The sequence below is a fragment of the Sminthopsis crassicaudata genome, chromosome 1 (genome assembly GCF_048593235.1).
Source record: "Sminthopsis crassicaudata isolate SCR6 chromosome 1, ASM4859323v1, whole genome shotgun sequence".
In the NCBI taxonomy this organism is placed as follows: domain Eukaryota; kingdom Metazoa; phylum Chordata; class Mammalia; order Dasyuromorphia; family Dasyuridae; genus Sminthopsis; species Sminthopsis crassicaudata.
In genome coordinates this window covers 501,747,885-501,775,139 of record NC_133617.1, presented here as the reverse complement: position 1 = coordinate 501,775,139, position 27,255 = coordinate 501,747,885, and positions in this window count along the sequence as shown.

Here is a 27,255-nt window from a genome sequence, read left to right as displayed (position 1 = left end):
AGTTGACATTTATTATTTTAAATGTTGTCCAATTTATAAAATAAAAATAGAATAGAAAATTTTATAGTTTCTCCCCCTGACAATTAAAAAAACTTTTAGAGAAGCAAAACAATGCTTTGAGTAATAATTATAGTAATAACCCCAAGATAAATATATTAACATAAACAAGAGCATCTCTGGGATACCTCCTCAACTTTGGACTGAAAAGTAATAGATTAGATTCCCAGGGAAATAACTACTGTTTCTAATTTTAGGCTACTTTGTGAGTCTACTCCTAAAAAGAACTCCCAATCACATACTAGTAAATGAATTTACTAAGATAATGTATTGAGAAAACTGGCTTTAAAACATTCATCCTCAATAATCCTGGGCTTCTCTCTGAAAAAATACATAGAGAATTGGATACAAAAAGAAAGACATTTAGTATACACAAAGAAACGAAGTTATATAAATCACATAAACATGTGTCTATATGTTTGTATATATCAAAATCTATATATATATATATATATATATATATATATATATACATAAACACACATATATATACACAAAATATTTGTATATTCACACTCATATCTATATCTATATATATATATGGGCACATTTGTGTGTATGTCTGTGTGTGTATACGTGAAAATTTATAGTCTCCTACAAGGAAGAGCTTAGAGATAGAGTGCTCTATTTCCTATATGAATGCTCAATTGTCATGAATTCCTATTATGCTTCAGTGTTTTGATTTTTTTAACCTATATCTTGCTTCTAGGAATGATAAATTCATTCTGATGGCATTAGCCATATCTTATAACTGAATAATAGAACTATATACAAAACAATTTAATTTTGAAATTTTCAAGAAGATGATAAAATCAGTATAAATGGATATACCATTTTCTGGATTTTGATGAAATTAATGTTATGGGATTGTTTGTAATTTCTGGGATCAATTTTTATCATTTTAGATTGATCCCAGATTGGGCAGATAAGAATAATGTGAAAATTAGAGTAAATGAAATTGAAGGTTTTTTCTTAATTAATTGTGCCTCATATATATGCATTCAATTATTTATAAAGTATTTAGATTTTATTTTTGAAATGCTTGCTTCTTAATTTCAACAAACACCTCCTTTGTGAATATAGAAATTGCTTCCTTTTGTAGAGGATATTTAACTACTTATTTTGCCAGCATCTTTGAAAACAAACTTTTGCTTTCATTACCAAGCCTGGTGAGGTGCTTCGGGGCAAGATGGGCTAGTAGGACTGGAAACTAATAAACATGATTGATTATAGGTGTGTTATACCCTAAAAAGCTAATTTGGGGATAGAGAAGGTTAGAACTGCTTGGAGTAGGTAAAGAAACTAGAAGTCTTATAGTCAAAGTATGTTTTTCATTCAGGGTTTAAATTAATAAGCTCACTTTTATCAAAAAAAGGAAGAGCAAAACTTTAATTACTTATAATCTTAGTTGAGGTCATTCAGTATTTCAAGATGTTAGGGAATTTGTAAAAAGAAAAAAAAAAAGAACAGAAAGGGAAAAATCACAAGAGAGCATGTGGAAGTCCTATTTCAAATTCAAAATGCTTTCCTACAATTTATACATTAATAGGATGGAAATATTCAGACCTGAAAAAGACATCAGAAATCTGTTAGTTCTTATTGCCTACCCCATTTCACACATCCTTAGAGAACAAAAGTGACTTTCTCAAGATCATATAGTGTTAGGAAATTCATCTCTTCCTTCTTCCTCTTTATTATGGGTGTCCTCAGAATTCTTGACTGTGTTATAGAACAAAGAATTTCTAAAAGTCTTTCTATTCCCTGCAACAATGCCTCTGAGTGAAATTTCTGTTGCATAATAAGAACAACATGTAAAAATTAGAAGATTGATCTCATCATTACTTCCTTGATTCTGCTTTATTTTCTTCAAGTTAAAAATAATCTAATCATCTTTTTTTTAATGGAAACTATTTTTAATTTATGCCTTTCATTGGCAATTATTAAGTTTGCAATTTACTTTTTTTTGCATATGGCTTATATATTCTCATAACTCATTTCTGAATGCACAATAGAATGTCAAAAACTCAATGCTTTCATGACAGGGTTGCTTCTTGTTACTGTTAACTCCAGGGAGGAGGAGTAGACAACACAGTAAGGGGCAGAGAATTCTTGGCAAAAACAACAGCTTAGAGGAGAAAAAAATGGAAATCATCAATTATGTATTAGAGAAGGGTGTCTGATTAATTATTGCAGCAGATGTAGCATTCTGTACATGGGAAATGTAAATCTCCCCATACTTTGTTCTAACTCTTACAAACAGAAGCTTATTCAAAAGTTGTTTCCAATAATTATATTTTAAAATAGATGTGTTAGAAAATTACTTCTTTCTCCCATCTGGTTTGACTCAGTTTACCAAAAGGGCATTTAAAATAAATTTTATGAATTGAATATACCTCTGGAAAGTATATCATTTTCTTGATTTCTCAATGAGAAAGAACTTCATCAGAATAGGATTGCACATGGATGATCAAGAGATTTCACTCTACTGCAAACATACCCACGATACCCCTAACCTAAAAGATGGTTTCCAGGGAAAGAGTATGTTAGGTTCAAGGAACAGCATCATCTAAAACTGTAACAGAAAACATAAAAATGAAAGGAAGAAGGAAATTATATAGCAGAAAGAAAGTAAATTAATTCTCCTAGAAGAAAAAAAAAAAACAACAACTGAGCACCGGCTCTTCAATTTATGATTTCATTCATCTTACTTTTCTTTTATTATCATATCTTAAATAATTTGCACTCTGGCCAGTGGTAGTCTTATGATCTTATAATTCTTGACATTAAGTTTTGGAGTTATCATCTCCTCAAAAGAAATAAAAAATGTTAAGGATGTTCATAGATTCCCTATAAGCTGAGGCCAATATAATGATCTTCTGATTCATATCAGAAGACCTAGACTGGAGATAATCTAGGGAATGAAGAAAATTAGATCCAGAAAGGAGATTGGGAGTGATAAAGGTTAGAAATATATCTAACTGCAATGGTCATACAAAATGTCCCTTCAGTAATATCTGTATAGTTGTTCTCCTAATATGAATGAAGAGAGCCACTTTCAGTGCTTAAACATTGAGAGAACAAAATGAATATGAAAAATTGGTGGAGGGACAAAAATAGCAGTAGGTTTTTATAAGTGAAATAATCAAAGTCACCATAGACAAATACAATAATAGTTAGAGACAGAGAAAAGAGAACATTTTTCTTTAAAAAACAAAACATCTTTGTCAACCTGATGGACATTAAATGAAACTTCAATGTTGCTTTAGTTTGTATTTCTTTAATTATCAACAATTTGGAGCATTTCTTTTATATATAGTCATTAATCCTGTTTTTATTCTTCACTGATTTATTGTAGGAATGACTATTGTTGTAAATTTGAATAAGTTCCTGAAAAATCAGGAATATGAAGTTTTTATCAGAGAATCTTGTAGAGATTTTCTTCAATCACCTGTTTCTTTTCAAATCATAGTTGAATTATATATTTTTTGTACAAAATCTTTTTAATTTCATATTTAAAATGATTGACTAGTCAGGGAGTAGTCATTAATGATTTGATGTCAATATACAGGTCCTGTGCTGTGACATTTTTTATCTATTGCTTATATAAAATGTCTATAGGCTACATTCCTAAGATTTACACAGATGATGTACAGCTGGGAGGAATAGAAATACACTGGATTACAGAGTATCTATTTTTTTTTAACTATATAGATCTAATCTATCTATTAACATTTAATAGGGTTGAATGCAAAGTTTTGCACTTAGGTGTGAAAAAAAACAAATTCTCATGATTACAATAGCTGAGACAAGGTTATTCAATTTTATTTTTAATTTAAATTTTAAATCTCTGTAATCTTGAGAGGAATTAGTAGTCACTATAAGTCAAAAAAGCTAATGTGATATAGAACAAAGGTGTGACACAAAAAAGAAATGTGGATTGCTAATTTTTAATAAGGATCTCTACAGGCTACGTACTGACAATTTTATGTAATGAAATCTATGTTTTTATTTTATTTTATTTTTTGTTAAATATTTTTCAATTATATTTTTATCTGATTTCTTACACTTGTGGGCTGGTCACATGCAGCCCACAGCAATGCATCTGATATCTCTGATATAGGATATTAAAAGAGGCTTACTTTCTGTGAAAAAGGAAATGGTAGCTCTTCTGTATTCTGCCCCAACCAGAAGTTCAATATACCATACTGATAAAAGCTTTGAAAGAAACAAGAACATGATCTTTAAGTCTATATTATGAGCAGATCAATCAATGAAATTGGTGATGTTTTGACAAAAAAAAATCAAGGATGATGCGATTAAAGTTTACAAATGCTGGAAGGCTTATAATATAGGTGAGGGATTTTATGACCTCTTTATCTTCCTTAGACCCATAGGACAGAGTTAGGAGTTATCCACAGGTAACTTACAAAGAAGAAAATTAAATCAAGATTTAGAGGAAAAAACAAAATAAAAACTTATTAATGATTATAATTATACAAAAATTATAATTATACAATTATACAAAAGTAGAAACAAAAAACCCAAATAAGTAAACAACAACAACAACAAAACCCAACAAACTCTCTAATCATTAGAACTATCTCAATGTGAAATACTTTGAATTAGAAAGAAGTGGTTTTCCCATATTTAGATTTCTATATTCTGAGGTCATATAACCACTTATCAAATACATATCAATAATTCATCTTTTTGATATAAATGATTATTGAAATGTGCTTAAACCACGAAAGGTTGGTGATTATATTTTTGTGTATATTATTATATCTGCAATTAAAATGTGGAGATTCTGCTTTAAAAAGTTCAATTGTAGGTTGTTACTATATTGTGATGAATTTTAGTTGTATTAGGAAAGACAGTCATAAAATAAATGAGATGATCTCTCTAAAGATACAATGGCAAAGAATGCTGAAAATTAATACATGAAAGAACACATTTTCTTAATTTAATCTCCACTTGATACCTATAATAAGAAATGTTTTATCTTTATGTAATTCTTCCTACTTGGAACATAGAAGAATCAATTCATTATATATGAAAACAAATGAATAATAGATGATTTCAGGAAAGTCCTAAATTCAAATTGAATGTCAGATAACTTCTTATCTATATGACCATGGGATACAATATGATGCCTGTCAGATTTATCCACTTCTGTACTATATTAAGCTTGTCACTCTTCAAAGCTGTCTCCTTTCCAGTCATAGTCAATGGACTTCCAGTATGTCTTCTGATCTTCTGAAACTGAAAAGATCACATATTATTGTTCTGCTTCTTTTCTTATACTTGTTTATCAAATGGTGAAAAGAATAGATATGAGAGGTAGAAGAAATAATAATATAACATAGTAGTTCAAAGGTTCATAGCACCACACTGGACACTAGAATTAATTTTTCTTTCTCCATCTTGATGCTTATTACAGTAATTGTCTGTTATTGTGTCTCTTTTCTCCAGGAAAATTTTTGGCTTAATTTCTCCTATGGAATTTTTGGTTTTCACCCACATTTGTAGTGAAGCTAATTAAAAGTCTGTCTTTCCCCAAAAAGTAACCCAACAGTATGGGAATACTTACTCATTCTTTAAAGAGGTTACAGTGCCCTTCTATTACTTGTTACAATGTATTTCTAGAAGAAGGCTCACCAAGTCCCACTATGAGGTTTGGCAATAGATAAAATATACTGAATACAAGTATAACAAGACATTATTTATTGATCAATGAACTAGCATATATATATATATATATATATATATATATATATATATACATATATATATATCATTAGAAATAATAAAATAATTTCAAATAACAATTTGTCTTACACTCTTTGAACCACTTTGAAAATATTAAGAAAAAATTTAAATTATTGAAGTAATATAGACCTGTCTAATGAGAGAAGGAAGTAAACTCATACTCCAGTTTTTATCTCTGGATGTTATCTAAATTTTGCATTTTCCCTAGTACTTAGCAAGGTGTTCTACATAATGAATGCTTGATGAACATTTTCTCATTGCTTTAGTTTTTGTTTTATTGAATATTATTCAAACAAAAAGAAGTGTAAAATAGAAAAAAAGCCATAGTTTCTAAAGGAAGAAAGTTTACCACTTGGCTTCTTTGAGGTCACTGAAAAGCTGTTTGAAGATATCTGGTATAAAACAAATATTTTCATTTCAGATTAAAATCTTGCCTACCAATAAAAAATGTGTACTTTTTGTAGTCTGGATCAACGATTTTCCATTTCAAATTCACAGACTGCTATGAACAGAGCTGAAATGAAATGTAATCCTATATAAATTTGTGCTCAGTCCATGAGCCATACCTGGAGGGCCAGACAGTGCATAAATGTGTCTATGCCTTCTTTATGATACATGTATATATGCCAGAGTTTAGATCCTTCTCATACTAACACTTACTAGCTCACTTTGCCATGAGAAATCAGGCTTTACAAAAATAAATAAACAGTAATGGAAGGTATTACATTATGGAATACTGAAGATTTATCATCCATGCAAATATTCAGAATCATTGTTCAATGTAATCTAAAAATACAGTTTCTATTATATATCCATCCAAAAAGATAGATATGTGAATATATATGCTTATATACAAAAATACAGACAATTTTTATTTGTGGTCTTCAGTGAAAAGAATCTAAAGGTGAGTTTATCCAGGACTCATGATGGACTTCTAAGCTCAAAAAGATCTGAACATCTTGAAAGCCTGGTGAGGTGGTAGCAGTATATTTCACTGAAATGACAGTGGATGAAGGGAGGGAATGAATCATATAAAATATGTGAAAATATGCAGAAAAGATATAAATATGAAAAATTATGAGGAAGCCTTAAGAATGTCAGTATTTATATCATAGAAGGATATTAGTTATATGCTTACAAAATGCCTAACAGGAATTACCAGTTAACTTTTTGATATGTTTATTCCTTGCATGTATGATTCACTACCATTGTATTTTAAGTTTAAAGCCAGTGTTTCCATTTATCTGTTTATATTTTCAAGGTAATGTGTCCCAACTTTTAGAGGGAAAATGCTCTGTGCCAACTGTTCTTGCTTTATGCTTTCTTAGTGTGTCTACCACTTGTTTAATAAAACAGGCAGATTTGTGCCCCAAAGCTAGAAATGTTACCCCACAAGATAAATAACTCTTTTAATTTTGAGGAAATTGGGGTCACTTGACTTGCCCAGGGTCACACAACTACTAAGTGTAAAGTATTTGAGGCTGCATTTGACAGGTCCTCTTGATTTTAAGGCCAGTGTCTTCTAGCTGTCCCCAGAATTACTCTTAAAAAAATTAAAACTGAGAGTAGTCAACAGTCATCTGGGAGACTCACCTAAAATTTAGTAAGTATAATGGTAAATTTAATTAGGAGTATGTCCCATATGAGTTGGTGAGGGGAAAATATACATAATATGTGAAATTGTCTTTGGGACCAAAAAAATCTGATCTCAATCCTGCATCTAATATATATTAGTTATGTGACCCTCAGTGAATCATTTTATTTATCAATACCCCAAGTAAGACATACATTTTAGGGAAATTACCAATTTCCATTGTTAGGAGTTTCCTTATCTTACAGATCCTATCAAAAAATAAATACAAATACACAGAGAGACATACACATAGATTATAATTTAGGATTTATTTCAGATTTTTATTAAATTTTCCAAATTGTCTTAGATGTTAAAAGATTGGTACTGTTATCTCACCTTTTTGATGGTTTCAAAAAAATGGGAATAAATAAATATGACTTAATACAGGAGTTTTGTTCTCTTTTACCCATGTTAAGAACTCTCCTGTGACAATGCATACTATTTACTATCCAGAATATCTATTTTTTTCTATATTTACTAATCCAGAATATCAATCCTGTGAAAACCCAGACAAAAGAATAAAATTTAATAAAACATAATTTGACAGTGATTTTTTTTCCCCATCTCAGAATCTTTTAAGTTCATTTTATTTGGTCCATTGAATTGCTCTGGAACTTGTGAAACTTAGCTGTTGTTCAGTAATTTAAATCATGTCTGACTCCTTGTGATGCCATTTTGGAGTTTACTTATCAGAGATATTGAAGTGATTTGCAATTTCCTTCTATAGCTCATTTTATAGAGGAGGAACAGAGGGAAACAGGATTAAGTGATATGCCCAGGGTCACACAGTTAGTGTCTGAGACTGGATTTGAACTCAAGAAAATGAGTTTTCCTGAAATTAATACATGTAAGTCAGAGTTGATGAACCCTTAAAGTTATCAGTTATTTCAAGGTAAGTAATGTCAAATTCTCAAAACCATAGTTGATCTGGCTTTTTACTAGAATATAGTTTGTTAAAAGAATTACATGTCACAATCATTAGTAACTTATTAAGCTCAAACTAAGAGCTTTGGATGCATAGAAAAAATGGGAAAAATTAAGAAGCAAAACTCCACTGCTTTATTTAAAGAACTCTCTCACAGACAATATCAAAACCAAAAGTTACAAATAAGATGTATAAAAGGAAAACTGGAGCTAATTAACAGGAGGAAGTCAATGGCTTGGAGAAGATCTGGAAAGGATTCTGATAAAAGACTGAATTTACCTAGAACCTGGAAAAAGTCAGGGAAGCCAGGAGACTAAGATGAGAGAGAAAATTCCAGATATGAGGGATAGTGAAAGTCCTGAGTTGGCAGATGGAATGTTTTGTACAAGGAATAGCAAGCATGAAGTGTCACTATATGATGGAATACAGAGAGAGGGAAGGGTAAGATATGGTAAAATGTCAGAAATCTGGAGAGGGCAAGTTATGAAGGACCTTAATGGTTAAACTATATTTTACATTTAATTATGGAGGTGATAGGGAATCACTGGAGTTTATAAAGTAGGGGAATGAAATGGCCGTATTTATCAGAGAAGCAATTTCATTATAGTGCAAAGAAAACTGTACTTGGAAAGGGAGGAAAACTGGAGTTTGAATTCTATATTTACTATTGTGACTGTGGGCAAGTCATAAGTTCTCAGAACTTGAATTTCCCAATTTGTAAAATGAGATAAAGCAAAACATTTGTACTACATATGTAGTGGTTGCAATTTCTTAATTCCCTGAGGAAAAAAATAGCCTTTTAACCTCTTTTCCTCCCCCTCCCATACTTAATTGGCTCAAAAGGCAAAAGGTCAGATTATAGATATCACTTTGGAGTTAATTGAATAGAAAAGAATCATGAAAACTCTGATAATTGGTTTTCAGGGCAAGATGGACAATTTAGGCAGGAAAACTTTACCCAGCTGAATAGTCTTCTCCTACTACAGCACATATCTTGGCTGAATATTATTCTCTCACAACAATAAAGGTGATAATTTTCTGTTACGTATTCAATGGCATTCATATAATTTGTTGCCTCAGTGTCACTATGGCAATATTGTAAATATGGTTTCTCCTTTCATTGCTGCCATATGCTCTCAGTTACCTGCTCTGTCTTGCAAGGTCAAGGCTAGTTATTCAGGGATTGGTTCCTACTTCAGAAAAAAAAAAATAACCAAAACCTCTAAATGAGAATACTGCTAAAATTTTCAGTGTCTTAGTGAAAATACATTTTTTCCTGCCTTTCCATTTTGCAATTCCTATGATCTTGGATCCTTTGTTCTTGTATGTTTATTTTTATCAAACTCAATACAATCTAAATTAATCTAATTAAATGAACATTCATGGCATTTGTATCCTCTGGATTTTGGCCTACCTGCCCATTTTCTGACACTTTACTTGTTACTATTCCAATCACTAATCTAACTTGATTCCAACTTGTCTCATTACTCTAATCAGCATTATCAATGGCAGCCCAATACCCTGTGTTCAGATCTCTAACATTTTTATTGATCACCATGTTATAGACTTTCTTTAACTTAAATCATTATCTGTTCTTTAATCTGTATTGTGTTTCTGGCCTTATGTCATCTCTTCTGGTTTCATTTTTTTTTGGTATGAAAGCTTCAATCTATCACCACATGCTAGCCCAATGCTGACAATTAATATATATATATATATATATATATATATATATATATATATACATATATTATTTTTTTCTTTTTCAGAATATTATTTCTATATATGAGAGAAGGAAATGATTCATCCAGCAAAATAAGGTGTATTTGTATTAATATGAATAGATTCTCAAAATCACTAGATCCCTAATATTATATAAAAAAAAGAGATGGCAGATAGGTAGAATGCTCCATGATATCCTTGAGGAGATCTCTAGAAATAAATGAGGGACATGATAGTTGACTCCTGTGTTAAATTTATGGGAGGACAAGGATATAAGTTGCATTAAAAAGGGCAAACATATAAATATACTATACCAATAAAGGAAATATCTGTATTAATGACTGTAGTTTCATTTGAGTCATCGTGAGTAAAAAAGAAAGAAAAAATAAGTCATAAGAGAAAGAAAAAAGAAGAAAAGGAAAGAAGGAAAAAATGGAAAACATTGATAGTTTTTTTTTTCTTCACAAATTCATTCAATCTAATTTCGGATATGAATTAAATACAGTATTAAGTTTGAAGAAGTATAAGTAATGACTAGTTAAGATATTGTTATTATTGTTATTTTTTTTTATTTTTGAAGAGGATCAATGGGATGATGTCTTGAGTTGTGTGTAAACTAGATTTAAATGAAGCAGAGTTGCACAAAGTTATCAGTTTCTTTTCCTTTCAGTCATCAAAGTAAAGTGGTGAGACAAAAGTCAAAATGACTTGCAATGGTCTGGGATGCTGTGGGTGACCCTGATTTGATATCTGATGAAACTCTTAGTGCTTCTTGTTCTCATCTGCTCTTTCTCTCAGGGGAAGCCATTATCCCTAACTTGGGATAGATATCCCACTAATTCCTCTCCTGGGTTTTTGGCCTGTTAGTTACTCTTAGCTTATATTTGATGTGGCCTCTGTGCATATATTGGCTCTACTGAATTTCTAAAGCCTATATATTTTGGTATGTAGTATTTTTATTGGTTAAATTATCTATAGATTTTCTCTTATGTGTCCTCCTAAAGATTGTATGCTATTGTGTATACATTGACTCCTTTGGTGCACTGTTCCCCAAGCTAACATCCTTATTTATAGACAATAGAGATTGGCAAGTGGTATTTGAGAATAGAAGACCAATATAAGATTAATTGCAGTGCTGCATCATGTATATGTTTAGGACCTTGAGAAAAAAAGTATTGGAATTGGTGCTGTCAGTGAACACATCACTTACTTGCTTTTCTTGTCTTCCAGGAAAGCATTGATCACTTGGAAAAGATGTCAGTTTGTGGAATATACTTGATCCCATCTCCTTTGTCTCTCTTGTTACCTGCTAGTCATCACTTTGCTCCCTATTCCCTTTATCTCTAATCTCATTTCTCTATGGCAATCTGGGAAGAGTTGAGATACAAAAGCTATACCCATTTGCAAATAGGTATCTATCAAATTATCTTGTTCTAATTATGAAAGGTTTTCTTTAAAAAAAAATCCTATTTGAATCCTCAATCTGATCTCTCATATATGTTTCTGGTTTGATTTTTAAAAGGATAAATTTCTTTTAATTAAAAAAAAAACAACAAAGTAGGTATTAAGTTTCTTATGATAAAGGCAAAGGAGAACAGGAATTCAGGGGAAGAAGTCCAAGCTATCAATATCAATATGAAAAATTCTTCAAATAATTAATAATTAGAGAAATAAAAATAAGGCAACTAAAAAGAAAAAAAGGATAAATATTATAGGGGAATTGGGAAAAGTTCTAATACTGTTTCTCCTTATTTTCTAAGTATTTCTATTTCTAGCTTCCCCCAAGACAAACTGTGCTATAGAATAGCAATGAAAAGGGACCACCTATCAAAACTTCATACTTTATCAGAAACATTAAGAAGTCTGTGGAGAATAATATTCCCCGGAGGCTTTGTTTTACAGTGTTTAGCTTTGCTGTCTAGACAGTAGGAAATGAGAGATCTGACAACACCAGCTGTGTAATAGACTGTTTATGCATATTGAGTTATAATGTAACCATGGTTTGTTCTATGTCTATATGGGAAACTATGATAAAGTTAGATTGAATAAAAAAATTGACATACTGAGTCATACAATTAAATCTGGACTCTTAGCTCTGTCTTCCTTTTCTTCATCTATTTCTCAGTATGATATGATGTTCCCATCCAGTATCACATCTGGATTTTTTTTAGTTAGAAAACTTTTAATCAGATTTAGAGGATCAAATACAGTGAAAAATAGTCCCCCCCCCCACAAATACACACACACACACAGGCTTGTGATGTAGGTGTTATAGTGTTATGTATGCTAATCAACCTCATTTTATAGCAAAGGAAACTAAGTTACAGAAAAACTTCATAAGTTGTTCTTAAACACATATCCAAGGTAAGATTTTAATAATGAACACTTAGTCTAGTTTTTTATTCAATAGTTCATGCTACTATTTCATTATATAAATGAATACAATGACAACTTTCTGGATATATTCCTCATTATAATTGGGCTAAAGGAAATATTGATTTTTCCACTCTGTACTGACTCATACTAAAAGGAAGGATTCAGCCATTCAATGTAGTACAAATCAATGAACATTCAAAATAAATTCTTCCCATATTCTAAAGATTTTCTTTCTTAAATTATTCTTAAACATTGTGTCTCCCTGCAATTCCATTTTCTTTTGGTTGATACTTCTCTGGGATTTAAGATTGTACATTAGACATTTTAATTATAACTTAATGATTTATTGGTTTACTTGAGATGGAAAAATAGACAACTCAGGGTTCTTTTGACAATAAATATTGAGATGTCTGTGTGTGTGTGTGTGTGTGTGTGTGTGTGTGTGCACGCGCACACTGTTTAGGAATAACTGCACTTGTTAAATCCTTTTCAGGGTTATTCATCTATCTTTGGTCTGTACCTTTTCCTGTGGCTCCAAGAAACTCAAGCAAATGAATTAGTCACATATTAGTAAAACTGTCTCAGCAGACAGGGTAAAACATGTTAGGGATAACTGAAAGGTTTCAAACCATTGATGAATTAGGGGCATGTCTACTCTAAGTTAGGAGAGATGACTTCTCCTGGAAGAATGGGTAGATGAGAACAATTTGTTCCAAAAGTCAAGAAGATAGATGGCTGAAGTAGGTGTTGTGAAGTGCTTAGAGCTTTGGTCAAATATGAAAGAAGCCAATCTTCCACTGAAGTCCTGACCTTTGCCAGTCATCTTGACTTTTTTACCTGCAGCTGTACTTTGATGATTCTGTAAGAGAGTGAGACTGATGGCTTTGTGCAACTCTGCCTTATTAAATCCAGTTCACACAAAAGTTAAGAAATGACCCTGGGATAAAATTGGTTGTCTCTGAAAAATGGACAAATAACAATTATCTATTATCTATAAATATATGTATTTACATATTTATCTATATATTTATTCTATGTATATGTATATTGTGGATATACATGTGTTCTGCTGATATCTTCTTAAAGAAACCAATATGATTTTCATACCACCATGAAGTGAAATGATTTTGAAGGCTCCTAAGAATCAATTTTAAAGTTATAGTGAAGAGGAGAAAATTCCAAAATAATGGGCTAGATCATAGAAACTATTATTACTAAAAAGGAGAGTGATAGAAGAACAGCAGTTGCTGATTCAATATGCTTAGTTTCTCACTTCTATAAAAAATGCATGAAAATTGTCTGCAAATGTGTCAGCAAAACTTTGTTGTAAACATGAAAATGGAACAGAGAGAATTCTGAAGATAATTTTATAATAAAGTACATCATTAACTGTGAGGAGAAGCAAGTGCAAGAGCCCACTGTGTTGATTACAAAAGCCTTTTTATTTATTAAAACAAAACAGTATGGAAGGCTATCTACATACTACAACGTAACTCCTCTGCATATAAATATAAATATATAGATTCTAAGATGATTCAGTGTTCTTAGACAAATGTAACTATGAGTGTAACTATGATATTAAAATATTGATTAAGGTACAAAACAAAAGGACAAATGACTTATGGAAAATTCATAGTCATAAATGTCCCGTGTCCTAAGGTATCCTTTGATCCCCTAGATACTTTATTTCTTGAACAACTCACATAGCACTTAGACAAAGTCTTGGCCATATTAGTTTTATAAAACAGAATAAGATTAATAGTATGACTTTTGACAACCATAAATACATACTTTTTTTTTTTTTTTCTTTCTGCTCAAGCGATACTAGAATACAGATACCTACATTTAAGCCCTTGTTAGGTTAGGACTCAATTGCTCAAAATAGAAATAAAATCTTAAATAAGGAAATTAGGAAAGAATCCAAATAAAAAATGTGACCTTTCAATGAAGAACTTTCAAATATTAATAGTAGTATTTTTCATTGTGTTTAGGTAAAAGGAATAGGTGGTGATGAGAAAGCCATCAGATGCACAAATCTTCAATAGTAAATGACCATTTCTTTTGCTGTTTCTAATTCCATTCCTCCTGAGGATTCTCTGCCATGTCTAGTAATCTGAGTCTATTCTAACATTAAAGTCAGCCAGAATTATAAGCTTGTCCTTTCTAGCACATTGATAATAATCTCTAGGTTTTCATAATTTTTTTTTCCTTTGACCTCATTAAGATTCTGAGAGCCCTCAGAGAAAGTATTGGCATTTAATAGATTATATGATTGTAAGAAGAAGAGACAGGATATGAGAGTGACCAAGACAATGTATGATGCAGAGTGCTGGACTTATCATAGACTTATCTTTTTCAAGCTGAATATTTATATTCAACAAAAGTGATGATCCTAAGGCAAAAAGACTACTACAAGAATTAATATCAACAGATTAGAACACTTCTCTGAGAGGGATCAGTTTGTTGCCAACTTGGGGAAAAAGTTGAGGCAACACACGATTGGTGACAATGGAGTAGAAAAGTGGTGAACAGCTTTCAGATATTTTAATACAGCGCTGCATTTTCTCATCTGGACTAGTTTGATGATAATGATATTGAAATTCAGAAGTTGTTAAATAAAAAACAAGAACTCTACAAGCTATATCAGCAGAATAGTTCATCTATCTTTAAAAAGATAGTATTTTACTACATCAAAAGCAAAGTACAATAAAAACTTAGAGAGATCCAGGATTCTTGGCTTGGTAAAAAGTCAGATGAAATTCAGTTTTATGCTGATAATAACAATCCAAAGTGGGTTTTTTGGGGCCAAAGTCCTAGGCGGGTGCTTCTCACTTACTCACTACTGATGGTACATTGATTAGTGACATGATCCTAGAGAGACAGGCTGAACACTTCCATAATGTTCTCAACAGACTGTCAACAATCATTATTAAAGCTATTGACCATTTACCTCAAGTTAAAATGAATCACTCCTTAGCTGAAGTTCTCTAACTGAAGAAGAGGTTTTAAATGTCATTCAGCTACTTTCATGTGGCAAAGTGCTGGGTGCTGATTCTATTCCAGCTGATATTTACAAGTTGGGGGGCCCATTGCTCATACAAAAGCTGAATGAAATTTTCCAAATTTTATAGTAAGAAGATATGCCCCCAGGAGATCAAGGATGCCTCTCTTGTCCACTTTTATAATGGTAAAGGGAATAGATTATCCTTTAATAATCACAGGGTGGAAGGTTTGTCTCTTACCCATTGCTAGAAAAATTCTTGCCAGAGTCCTGTTGACTTAGAAAAAGTCATTTTCTTGAGATCTAATGTGGCTTTAGAAGGGACCAAGGAACAGTCAATATGGGATTTAATGCCCAACAAGTCCAGGAAAAATTCCAGAAGCAGAATAAAAATCTGTATATAACATTTGTCATGAGGGCTTATGGAAAACTATGTCAAAATTCAGTTGTCCAGAGAAATTCATCACTATAGTATGTCAATTTCATGATAGCATGCTTGCCCTGGTTCTGGACAATGGTCAATGCTCTCAAGCATTCCCAGTTACCGATGGAGTGAAAAAAGGTTGTGCGTTTGCCCCCATGCTTATTAGCATGACATCTTCAGCCATATTGTCAAATATCTTCATAGAGGACAAACATGGAATCAAAGTCATCTATCTCATTGATAGTAAATTCTCCAACTTGAAAAACTACAAGCCAAACCCAAAGTGAAGGAAGTGTGGTGCACAATTTTTTTTTTTTTTTTGCCTGCAAATGAATGTGCATTCAATGCAGTCCTCTAAGCAGAAATACAACAAAGTATTGATGAATCCTCTGCTACTTGTGCTAATTAGAAGCAGCAGTAGCAGCAACAATAGTAGTAGTGATGATGGTAGTAGTGATGGTGGTAGTAGCAATGGTAATGGTAGTACTACTAATAATAAGTAATAATCTGTTCATTTAGAGAGCCATCAAATGGAACTATTTTATTTTTATTTTATAATTATAAATTTTTGACAGTATATATGCATGAGTAATTTTTTTATAACATTATCCCTTGTAATCATTTTTCCAAATTATTCCCTTCCTCCCTTTACTCCCTCCCCTAGATGACAGGAAATCCCATACATTTTACATGCATTACAGTATAACCTAGATACAACATATGTGTAAATCCAATTTTCTTGTTACACGTTAAGTATTGAATTCCGAAGGTATAAGTAACCTGGGTAGATAGACAGTAGTGCTACCAATTTACATTCACTTCCCAGTGTTCCTTCTCTGGATGTAGTTGTTTCTGTCCATCATTGATCAACTGGAAGTGAGTTGGATCTTCTTTATGTTGAAGATATCCACTTCCATCAGAATACATCTTCATACAGCAAAATGGAACTATTTTTAATTAGTGTAGACAGTTCTCAAAATGTGGACTCTTCATATGCCGATGGACACTTCTGGGATTTAAAGTTCCTTGAAGTATCAGTGAGTTAACCATATTTCAACATTGTAGACTTTGAATCACAGTTCAAATCAAGATTTTAAGAAAACCAAAGTTCTAAGACAAGTTATTTATCTACTACATGTATCCTTTTTATTCTGCTTTATATAATAGTAATTTCCTCATATGCCTTAAATCCTAATTAGATTATAAACTCTTTAAGGAAGACTGTTGTTTTTCATCTTGACATAGTGTAGGTGATCAAAGCTGCTGACTTTACTTGGGCTAGTTTCTAGAATACAGGATGAATTATGGTAAGCCATACATATTAAAAGTAACTTAAAAGCTCATAAAATAGTAATGATGACATTCTGTTATGTGCTAATGATTTCAGATAGTACTCATTGCTCCTGTTTAGTTTGTACTAATATAATAAAAATGACAGTATTAATTTGATTTTTGTCATATCAAGTAAACTAATCAAGTGTTATTTTATAAAAAATATACAAAATAAGATGCATTCAGAGGAATAAAAGTTCAGAACTCCTAAGAGAAATAATGAAAAATATCAAAACAAAGGAGACCTAGGTTCTCAAACTATATTATAATTAGTAATCATTAGTTAAAAAACAAAAACAAAAACAAAAAAAACCCAACTATTTGTATTGGTTAAAACACAGTGGGAAAATGATGAGTGGAATAGATTAAATACACAAGACTCAGAAGAAATTATATATACTAGAATAGTCTTTGATACAAATAAGGATATAAAGATACAACAATTTAAAATTTTCCTCCAAATACATAATGAAACATTATGAAATGCAAAAAATAAACAACAATATGAAAATAGATTCCGCAAAGCTATAAAAACAATTGAAATTTAACACAAATTAAAACTGTATTGAAATTCCCTTTAAATTGGTAATACCAAAAAACGGAAAATGACAAATGCTGAAAGGGCTATGAGAGGACTTACACACTAATGCATTATTATTGGAATCATAGATTTAGCCATTAATTCTGAAAACACTGAAATATTTATGTTCCTTGATCAAAAATATCACTATTAGGCAAAAATATCATAAAGTTAAAAGACTGAGGAAAAGGCCTCATGTCACCCCAAAAATGTTTATAGCAACAATCAGATGTAGCAAAGAACTGCAAAAAAAATTGGTTGATCCTCAATTGAAGAATGATTATATAAGTTATGGCATGCAAATGAAAGAAAATATTAAAGTGTCCTAAAAAAAAGATGAAATGGAAGTTAGAGAAACTTGGAAACAATTGTATTAATTACTATGATTGAAGTGGCAAAGGAAGGAGAAAAAATTGTGATGATTAGAGTAATGAGAATGAAAAAAAAATGTTTAACAACTGTTTGGACATGTATACATATATTGTATTTAATTTATACTCTAACATATTTAACACATATTGGTAAACCTGCCATCAGAGTATGGGGAAGGAGGGAAAAATTAGAACAAAAGGTTTGGCAATTGTCATTGTTGTAAAATTACCCATGCATATATCTGGTAATTAAAAACTATTAAAATATTAAAAAAAGAAAAAATGTTTAAAAGATTTAAGAACTCTGAATATTTATGACTTCAGAAGACTGAAGATGAAGTTAAGATTGATATTCTCTCATGGATGTTAAGAGACATTCAGTTTCATTGAGCTGAACATTTCAACCACTAAGTGATTGCTTTTTTTTTTTTTTTTTTTGACCTTCATTCTTTGATTAAAAGTAGTATAGTATGTGAGATGAGGGTGGAGAGATAGATATTAAGAGAGGTGGGGAAAATGTAAAGAAGACTTAAGTGGATTGTGAGAGCAGAGGAAGCAGAAGGGACACAGATAAACAAGTCTATAATGCTACTTCTGCATTCAATTTAACAACTACTAACATGAAAAATATTTGGTATATAAGAGTTTTATGAATTCAGATATGACCCTTCTTACATTTTTAATACTGGAATACCTTCTTGTTGATAATTTAAAATTTCAGGGTGTTCCAAAAATCTTGATGCAGTTTTTAACTTATAACTTATATTTTAAATTTCAATAGCTTATAAATTGCTAATTTCATATAAAAATAAACACAAATAAAACAAACTTTTGTGTTATGCTTCAAATCATTGTTAGTAAATTATTAAATTAAATATTAATTAAAATTAAATTATTATATAGGACATGCAATTGGCAGAATTATCTCATACTGATCAAATGACATTATGAATTCATTGCAAGAGGTATTAGGTATTATATATAGAATATTAGGTATTATAGCATTTCTCTATTCTCAAGAGTAATAAAGAAGTAATAATATTCTTCCTTGATATTTATATATAAATTGTTTCTGATCAAGAGAAAACTCTTTATCTCATAAAAACAATTAAATTATCATGCAAAGAGAGGACAAAACGTAATTTAAAGCATCCTGAGGTATTACTCTTGGTGATCCCTGTAGTTCCAAAAGGGGTCCTCTTCAGTCCCATTTCTCCCAATGAGAAATGGGCAAAATTGAAAATCTCACAGACTTCTGTCTCTGTCTCTTGGATTGTTTTGATTGGTAGTGTTCCATTCAGTTCTCTCCTCTCTCTCATTATTCTTTTTTTTTTTTTCCCTCTCCTTTTCTTTCTAGAAACTCAAGAGGGAAGGGGAGCTGTTTAAACTCATAGGCTCAGCAATCTCTTTCCCACTAAGACATTCCTGGTGATTATAATAAATATCAGTGAAGGCAGAGGGTCTAAGGGTCAGACAAAAGGCAAACCGAATATTCCATTCAATTCTGTCCTTCAGTATTTAGTTACAAAATCTTCAAGATAAGCTAATCATAAAATATATTCTCAGGTGGTCTCCTTGACTACCAAAGGAAGAGTACATTCTGTGTATATTCTATAAAATATACAAATCCCTTCAGAGTTCCTTCTCCCTCCCTTAGCACAGTTGGACATCATTTATTGTCATGCTAGGCAAAATAACACAGAATAAACACTAAATGAAGCAATCTTGACAAAAACTAAAGCATCATTTCACAATGAAAGATCTGTGTAAAGGGAATTGAAAGCTCTAGGGGAAAAATATCTCACAGATAGAAAGAAATTGGGGAAAATGGTAAGAGAAAAGATACCTTCATCAACTTGCATTTGCAGACAAGACATGCTCTAGTTTCTGGTACTTGTTTTTTTTTTTTTTTTTTTTGCCTGCAGTGGCTGTCTGATGTCATCCAACCAAGTCTCTGTGCTCATTGTCTTCTGTCCATATTTTAGTGCCTAAAAATGTCAAGAAATAGCAAGATCTTAGTTTCTTATTTTGTTATAAAGACACATAGATTTAAACATCAACTACCTCCCCCAAGAGTACCACATTAATTGTACCTCTGTATACAATATAATTACATTGATTTATCAAATGCCCAAGATGATCTATCTCCATAATTTAATATGCTTAATAAATATATAGCATAAAATATGAACTAAACATAACAGAAATCATCACTTCACAGATGACATCAGTAACATGTAGAATAAATTGTATATACATATTACATCAGTACACATGTGACTATAAAACCAAAGGTAATAGATGTAACAGGAAAATAATGAAAAAGAAGCCTGATTGATTTGTGACAATTAACTGATTTTCCTAACTCTGGGCCCAATGCCCTAATCCTTGTTTCAGATGTCATTAATTAAACATCTACCTTGTTCTAGACACTCAGAATACAAAGAAAAGAAAATAGTTCCTTCCTTCAAGAAACTTATAATTTAATGAAGAAGACAACATAGAAACAATAGCAAGATTTACAAGGCAAATCTGAGATAATACAGAGGGAAAATATGTAGCATTAATAAGGAGATGGAAATCTCCTTATGGAAGGTGCAATTATAGGTAAATGTAAAAGAAATCAGTAAAGCTAAAAGGTTGAAACAAAGAAGGAGAGAATTACAGGTATTTGGGATAGTCAGGAAAAAATTCACTTGGAACATGTAGTGCTATATTTGGGGAATAGCAAGGTCATTAGTGGGGGGCGGAAACTCTTAAAAGGTGTACTTGAATCAGACAACTGAGCACTTAAGGCTAATTACCTATTGGACAATAACTCTATTAGCATATGCTTAGAAATAGTTTCAATTTCATCATCTGAAAATTGTCTGTTCGTATCATTTGACCATTTATCAATTGGAGAATGGCTTGATGTCTTATAAATTAGAGTAAATTCTCTGTATATTTTGGAGATGAGGCCTTTATCAGAACCTTTAACTGTAAAATTGTTTTCCCAATTTGTTACTTCCCTTATAATCTTGTTTGCATTAGTTTTGTTTGTACCGAAGCTTTTTAATTTGATATAATCAATTTTTTCTCTTTTGTGATCAATAATGATCTCTAGTTCTCCTTTGGTCACAAATTCCTTCCTCCTCCACAAGTCTGAGAGGTAAACTATCCTATGTTCCTCTAATTTATTTATGATCTTGTTCTTTATGCCTAAAACTTGGACCCATTTTGATCAATGTGAGACCACTGTGCATATTTTTTGAAAATAAAAAACTTAAAAAGTAAATAACAAACAAATAAATTGGCCTCATTGATTTTTTCTGTGCAAAATCAGTTGAATTTAATGTAATCAAATTTTTGCCTCTTGTGATTTCTTCTATTTCTTCTCTGTACAGAAATGCTTTCCTTTATCCATAGATATGAGGCATTTTCCCACAGTCCTTTGATTTACTTAACATATCACTTTTCATGTCTAAATCATATGCTTTATTTATCTTCGTAAGAGATATCTGTCTATGCCTAAATTCTATCAGATTGTTTTTCTTGAATAATCAATTTTTGCCTTACAAGCTTTAATATTTTAGTTGAGGAAGCACTATTTTTCTAAGATCATTATCTTAAGTATATTGTGTTCCTAAACTATTTCATGTATTCATAATTTTATTTCATTTCCATTACCAGGTGCTTTTGATAGTTATAACTTTGTAGTTTCATTTGAAATCTGGTACTCCAGAGTCAAACACCTTCAATTCTTTTTTTTTTTTTTTTTTAATCAATTCCCTTGATGTACTTTATGTTTTGTTTTTCTAGACAAATTTTGTTTCTAGACAAATTTTGCTATCATTTTTTCTAACACTATAAAATTAATTCTTTGATAATTTGATAATTTTATTATAGACTTAGTAAAATGATTTAAGTAAAATTGTGATTTTATCATGTTAGCTTAGTCTAGTTTGAGTAAATAATATTTCTTCAATTTTAAATGTTTTATTTGTCTAAAATAATTTTATAATTAAGTTGATATAGTTCCTTTTTATGTCTCCATGAGTACACTCCCAAATATTTATACTGTCTGCTGTTATTTTGAATGAAATTTCATTTTCTATCTCTTGTTACTGGGATTTGTTAGTAATATTTTTCTTTTTTTTATTATTTAATGTTTATTTTATTTTACTATTTATAACTTTTTTTTTGGACAGTACATATGCATGGGTAATTTTTTACAACATTATCTCTTGCACTTACTTCTGTTCAGATTTTTTTCCCTTCCTCCCCCAACCCCCTCCCCCAGATGGCAGGCAATCTTATACATGTTAAATATATTACAATATATTCTAGATACAATATATGTGTGTAGAACCGAATTTCTTGTTGCACAGGAAGAATTGGATTCAGAAGGTAAAAATAACAGTTTACACTCATTTCGAGTGTTCCTTTTCTGGATGTAGCTGATTCTATCCATCATTGATCAATTGGAATTGGATTAGCTCTTCTCTATGTTGAAGATATCCACTTCCATCAGAATACATCCTCATACAGTATCATTGTTGAAGTGTATAATGATCTTCTTGTTCTGCTCGTTTCACTTAGCCTCAATTGCTGTAAGTCTCTCCAAGCCTCTTTGTATTTCTCCTGTTGGTCATTTCTTACAGAACAATAATATTCCATAACATTCATATACCATAATTTACCCAACCATTCTCCAATTGATGGACATTCCTCTCACTTTTCAATGAAGTGGAAGAAGTTTCACCATAAATCGAATATGTCTATTGATACACACTATGTTCATCCTCCTCCTTTCTTTCTCTCAGATATAATAGGTTACCTTTGCCTCTTCATGAGATGTAGTACCACCACTTTACCCTTTTTTATGATATAATTTCCTTTCCACCTCTAATTTCTAGGAAAAATTATACATATGTTCTTTACATATCTTTATGGAAGAAATATAGTTTTCAAGATTTCTTTTTACCTTTTTAGAAATCTCTTGAGTTCTGTATTTGAAGATCAAACATTTTGTGTAGGTCTGCTTTTTTCATCAAAAATAGATGGAATTCATTTATTTCATTAAATGTCCATCTTCTTCCCTGGAAAATGATGCTCATTTTTGCTGGGTAAGTTATTCTTGGCTGCATTCCAAGTTCCTTAGCTTTTCAGAATGTCATATTCTAGGTCCTTCGTTCCTTTAATGTGGATGCTGCTAGATCCTGGGTTATCCTTATTGTGGATTCTCCATATCTGAATTGATTTTTTCTAGCAGCTTCCAATATCTTTTCCTTTGTCTGATGGTTCTTGAACTTGGCCACTATATTTCTTGGTGTTTTGATTTTAGGGTCCCTTACAATAGGTGATCGATGAATTTTTTCAATGTCTATTTTACCCTCTGTTTCCAGAACGTCTGGGCAGTTCTCTTTGATAATTTCCTTGAAAATGGTGTCCAAGCTCTTTTTTTCCTCACATTTTTCAGGGAGTCCGATTATTCTCAAATTGTCTCTCCTGGATCTGTTTTCCAGGTCTGTTGTTTTTCTAGTAAGGTACTTGACATTCTTTTCAATTGTTTTGTTTTTCTGGTTTTGCTTGACTACTTCTTGGTTTCTCCTTGAGTCATTCATTTCTACTTGTTGCAGTCTAATTTTCAATGATGTATTTTCTTCACTCACTTTTTTTATATCTCTTTGTAATTGTCCAATTGAGTTTTTATCTTCTATGGAATTTTTTTCCATTTTATCCATTTTATTTTTTAGAGAGCTGTTTTCTTTTTCCAGCTCACTAATCCTGTTTTCCTTGGAGTTGTTTACCTTTTCCTGCTCACTAATCTTGTTTCTCAATGATTTGATTTCTTTATCCACTCTGTCTTTGAATGCATGGGATGACTTCTCCAGGCTCTCTTGCCAAGCTTCCCTTTCCTTTTCCCATTTCTCTTTCAGCTCTCTTGTGAGAGCCTGTTTGATTTCCTCTAGGAGATTCTTTTGTATTGAGGAGCAGCTCATATCCCTCTTAGGGGATTCATCAGAGGACAGTCTGTTTTTAGTCTCCTCATTGTTTGAAGTCTGCTCTCTCTCCATACAAAAGCTGTCAATGGTTAGAGCCCTTTTGAATTTTTTGTTCATTTTGTCAGAGTAGGAATCTAAGAAAACAAACTGACAAGAGAAACAATTGGTCTGTTTTTCGGGGGATGGGGCTGGATGGTATTAATGGGCTTCCTCTACAGACTGGGGGTAGGGCAGCAGAGAGCCACTAACAGAACAGTGATGACTATACTGAGTCTTCGCTCTGAGGCTCTGAGAACGCACTGAGTCAGTCCAGGTGGGGGTTGGGGGTGGCCGGGTTCTGAGAGACGCTGGCTTTCCAGGGTTTTAATCTTCACCTCTGGTGTTTACACCCTCTCCACTGATCCTAGCTTGCTGCCAAGACAGAGCATCCACACTGGGGAAAAAGTCTTTTTGCAGAAATGGCAGAGATTGTACCCCTCCCCCTCTGGTCTGAGCTGTGTGAGCTGCCTGTCTCACTCTGGCTTGCCTGCCCTCAGTCTGCACCCAGTCTGATTGACCCTCCCCCGAGCAAACACAGACCTTTTCTGGCGACTTTCAAGGATGTCTTCTCTTGGTGATTATTTGTGGATTTCTTTCTGGTTCAAGCATTAAGTCTGAAGCTTGTCATGAAGTAAGTTCTGAGAGAAAACAAGGAGTTCAAGCAGCTGTCTGCCTCCACGACGCCATCTTGGCCGGAAGTCAATTTGTTAGTAATAGATGAAAATGTTGATGAATTGTTTAGTTTTTATTTTTTTAAACATTCTACAACTTTATCGCTTGTTTAAATTAATATGTAATTGATTCTCTTGAGTTCCCTAAGTATAAAATCATATAATCTACAAAACAGGACAGTTTTTTTCTTTATTATTTATGTTTATCCTTTCATTTATGTTTTCTTTTTTTATTGTTTTAGTTAGGAATTCTAGTAGAATATTAAATAATTTGTTGATAATGGATATCTTTGATCATCCTGAGTTTTTGGGAAGGCTTCTAGTTTATCCACATTAGAAAGAATGCTTGTTCTTCCTTACCACTTATTTTAAGAAAATTCCTTTAATTTCTATGTTTCTTAATGTTGTGGTAGTCTCTTTTTTTCCATAGAAATGGATGTTATATTTTGGGGGAATTTTTCTGAATCCATTAATATAATGATATGATATTTGTAGTTTTTATTATTGACATGGATGATTATACTTACAATTTTCCTAATAAAGAACCACCACTACATTGCTGGTATAAATTCAGTGTCATCATAATGTATGATCTTTTTTTTTTTTTTTTTTTTTTTTTTGATATGTTGCTACTGTCTTGTGAGTAGTATTTTATTTAAATGTTTCAATAATATTCATTGAAAATTAGGACTAAAGTTTTCTTTATTTGTTTTTGTTCCTCTTGGGTTAGGTATCAAGAGCATATGTGTGTTATAGATGGAATTAAGTATGACTACCTTTTCACTTTTTTCAAGTGATTTATATAGCATGTCCTAATACATGATCAATTTTTGTGAAGGTGGTACATTCTGTTGAGAAAAAGTTATACTTCTTTCTATTTACATTCAATTTTCTCTTGAGATCTATCATATCTAACATATAAAAAAATTCCAATCATCCCTTTAATTTCTTTCTTTATTATGATTAGGTTCATCTGGTTTTGAGAGTGGTAAATTGTAGACCCTCAATCCTATCTTTTTCTCTTTTTTTCTTCCTGCAACCCATTTAACTTTAAGAATTTAAATGCTCCACTATTTGGCATATATAAGTATTGTTATTGATGTTTCTGCACTGTTTATGTGATCTTTTAGTGAGATGTGGTTTCCTTGATGATCTATTTTATTAATATAATATTTTCCCCAGTTATATTGAAAACAATTTTTTTACGTTTGTTTTAAAAGTTATGAGTTCTGGGGCAGCTTAGGTGGCACGGTGCATAGAGCACCAGGCCTGAAATCAGGAAGACCTGAGTTCAAATCTAGCTTCAGACAGTTAACACTTCCTAGCTGTATGACCCTGGGCAAGTCACTTAACCCCAATTGCCTCAGGGGGAAAAAAGTTCTAATTTATGTCCCTTACCCCCCCTACAATTAAGAAATTATATGTGAATTATGCAAAACATTTCATATACAAGGCAATCCCAATAAATTTTGGATAGAAAATGCCATCTGCATACAAAAAAAGATCTTTGGAGATTAAATGTAAATTAACACATGCTATGTTCACTTCTTTTTTTCTGTTTTTTTTCCTCTCCTGTGATTTTTCCCTTTTGTATGATTTTTCTCTCCCAACATATTTCATAAAGTACTGTGTATTTAAAAAATTATTACACATGTATAACTAAAACATTTGCATAAAAATTAAGTTGTGAAAGAAAACATAGATTTCCCACCTTCAAGTAATATTTTGTTAAAATGAAAGAGAGAGAGAGAGAAAAGGAGCGAAAACTTCAATCTGTATTCAGACACAATCAGTTCCTTCTTTTGATATGGTTAGGATTTTTCATCATAAATCCTTCAGAGTAGTCATGGGTGATTGTTCTACTGAGAGTAGTAAATTCATTTATAGCTGGTCATCCCAGAACATTGCTATTATTTTGTATTCAGTACATTTCATTTTGCTTGAGTTCATGGAGGACTTTCCAGTTTTTGTTTTTTCTCTGAGAGCATTCTACTCATCAATTACCATAGAACAATAATTTTCCTTAATGATCTATTTTAATCAGGTCTGTTTTGTTTTGTTGGAAATCATGATTGCTATCCCTGCCTTTTTTTTTTTTTTTTTTTTTACTTCAGCTGAAGCATGAGATTCCAGACTCTTATTTTAACTTTGTGAATTTCTGTTGCAGATATGATTCTTGTAAACAGCTTATTGTTGGATTATGGTTTCTAATCCATTCTGCTTTTTGGTTCCATTTTATGGTTGAGTTCATTCCATTTATATGTGCCATTATGATTACTAACAGCTTATTTCCCTCAATTATATATTTTTTCTGTTTATTGTCCCTCTCTTTTTCTCTCTCTTCTTTACCTCCTTCCTCCTCTCTATC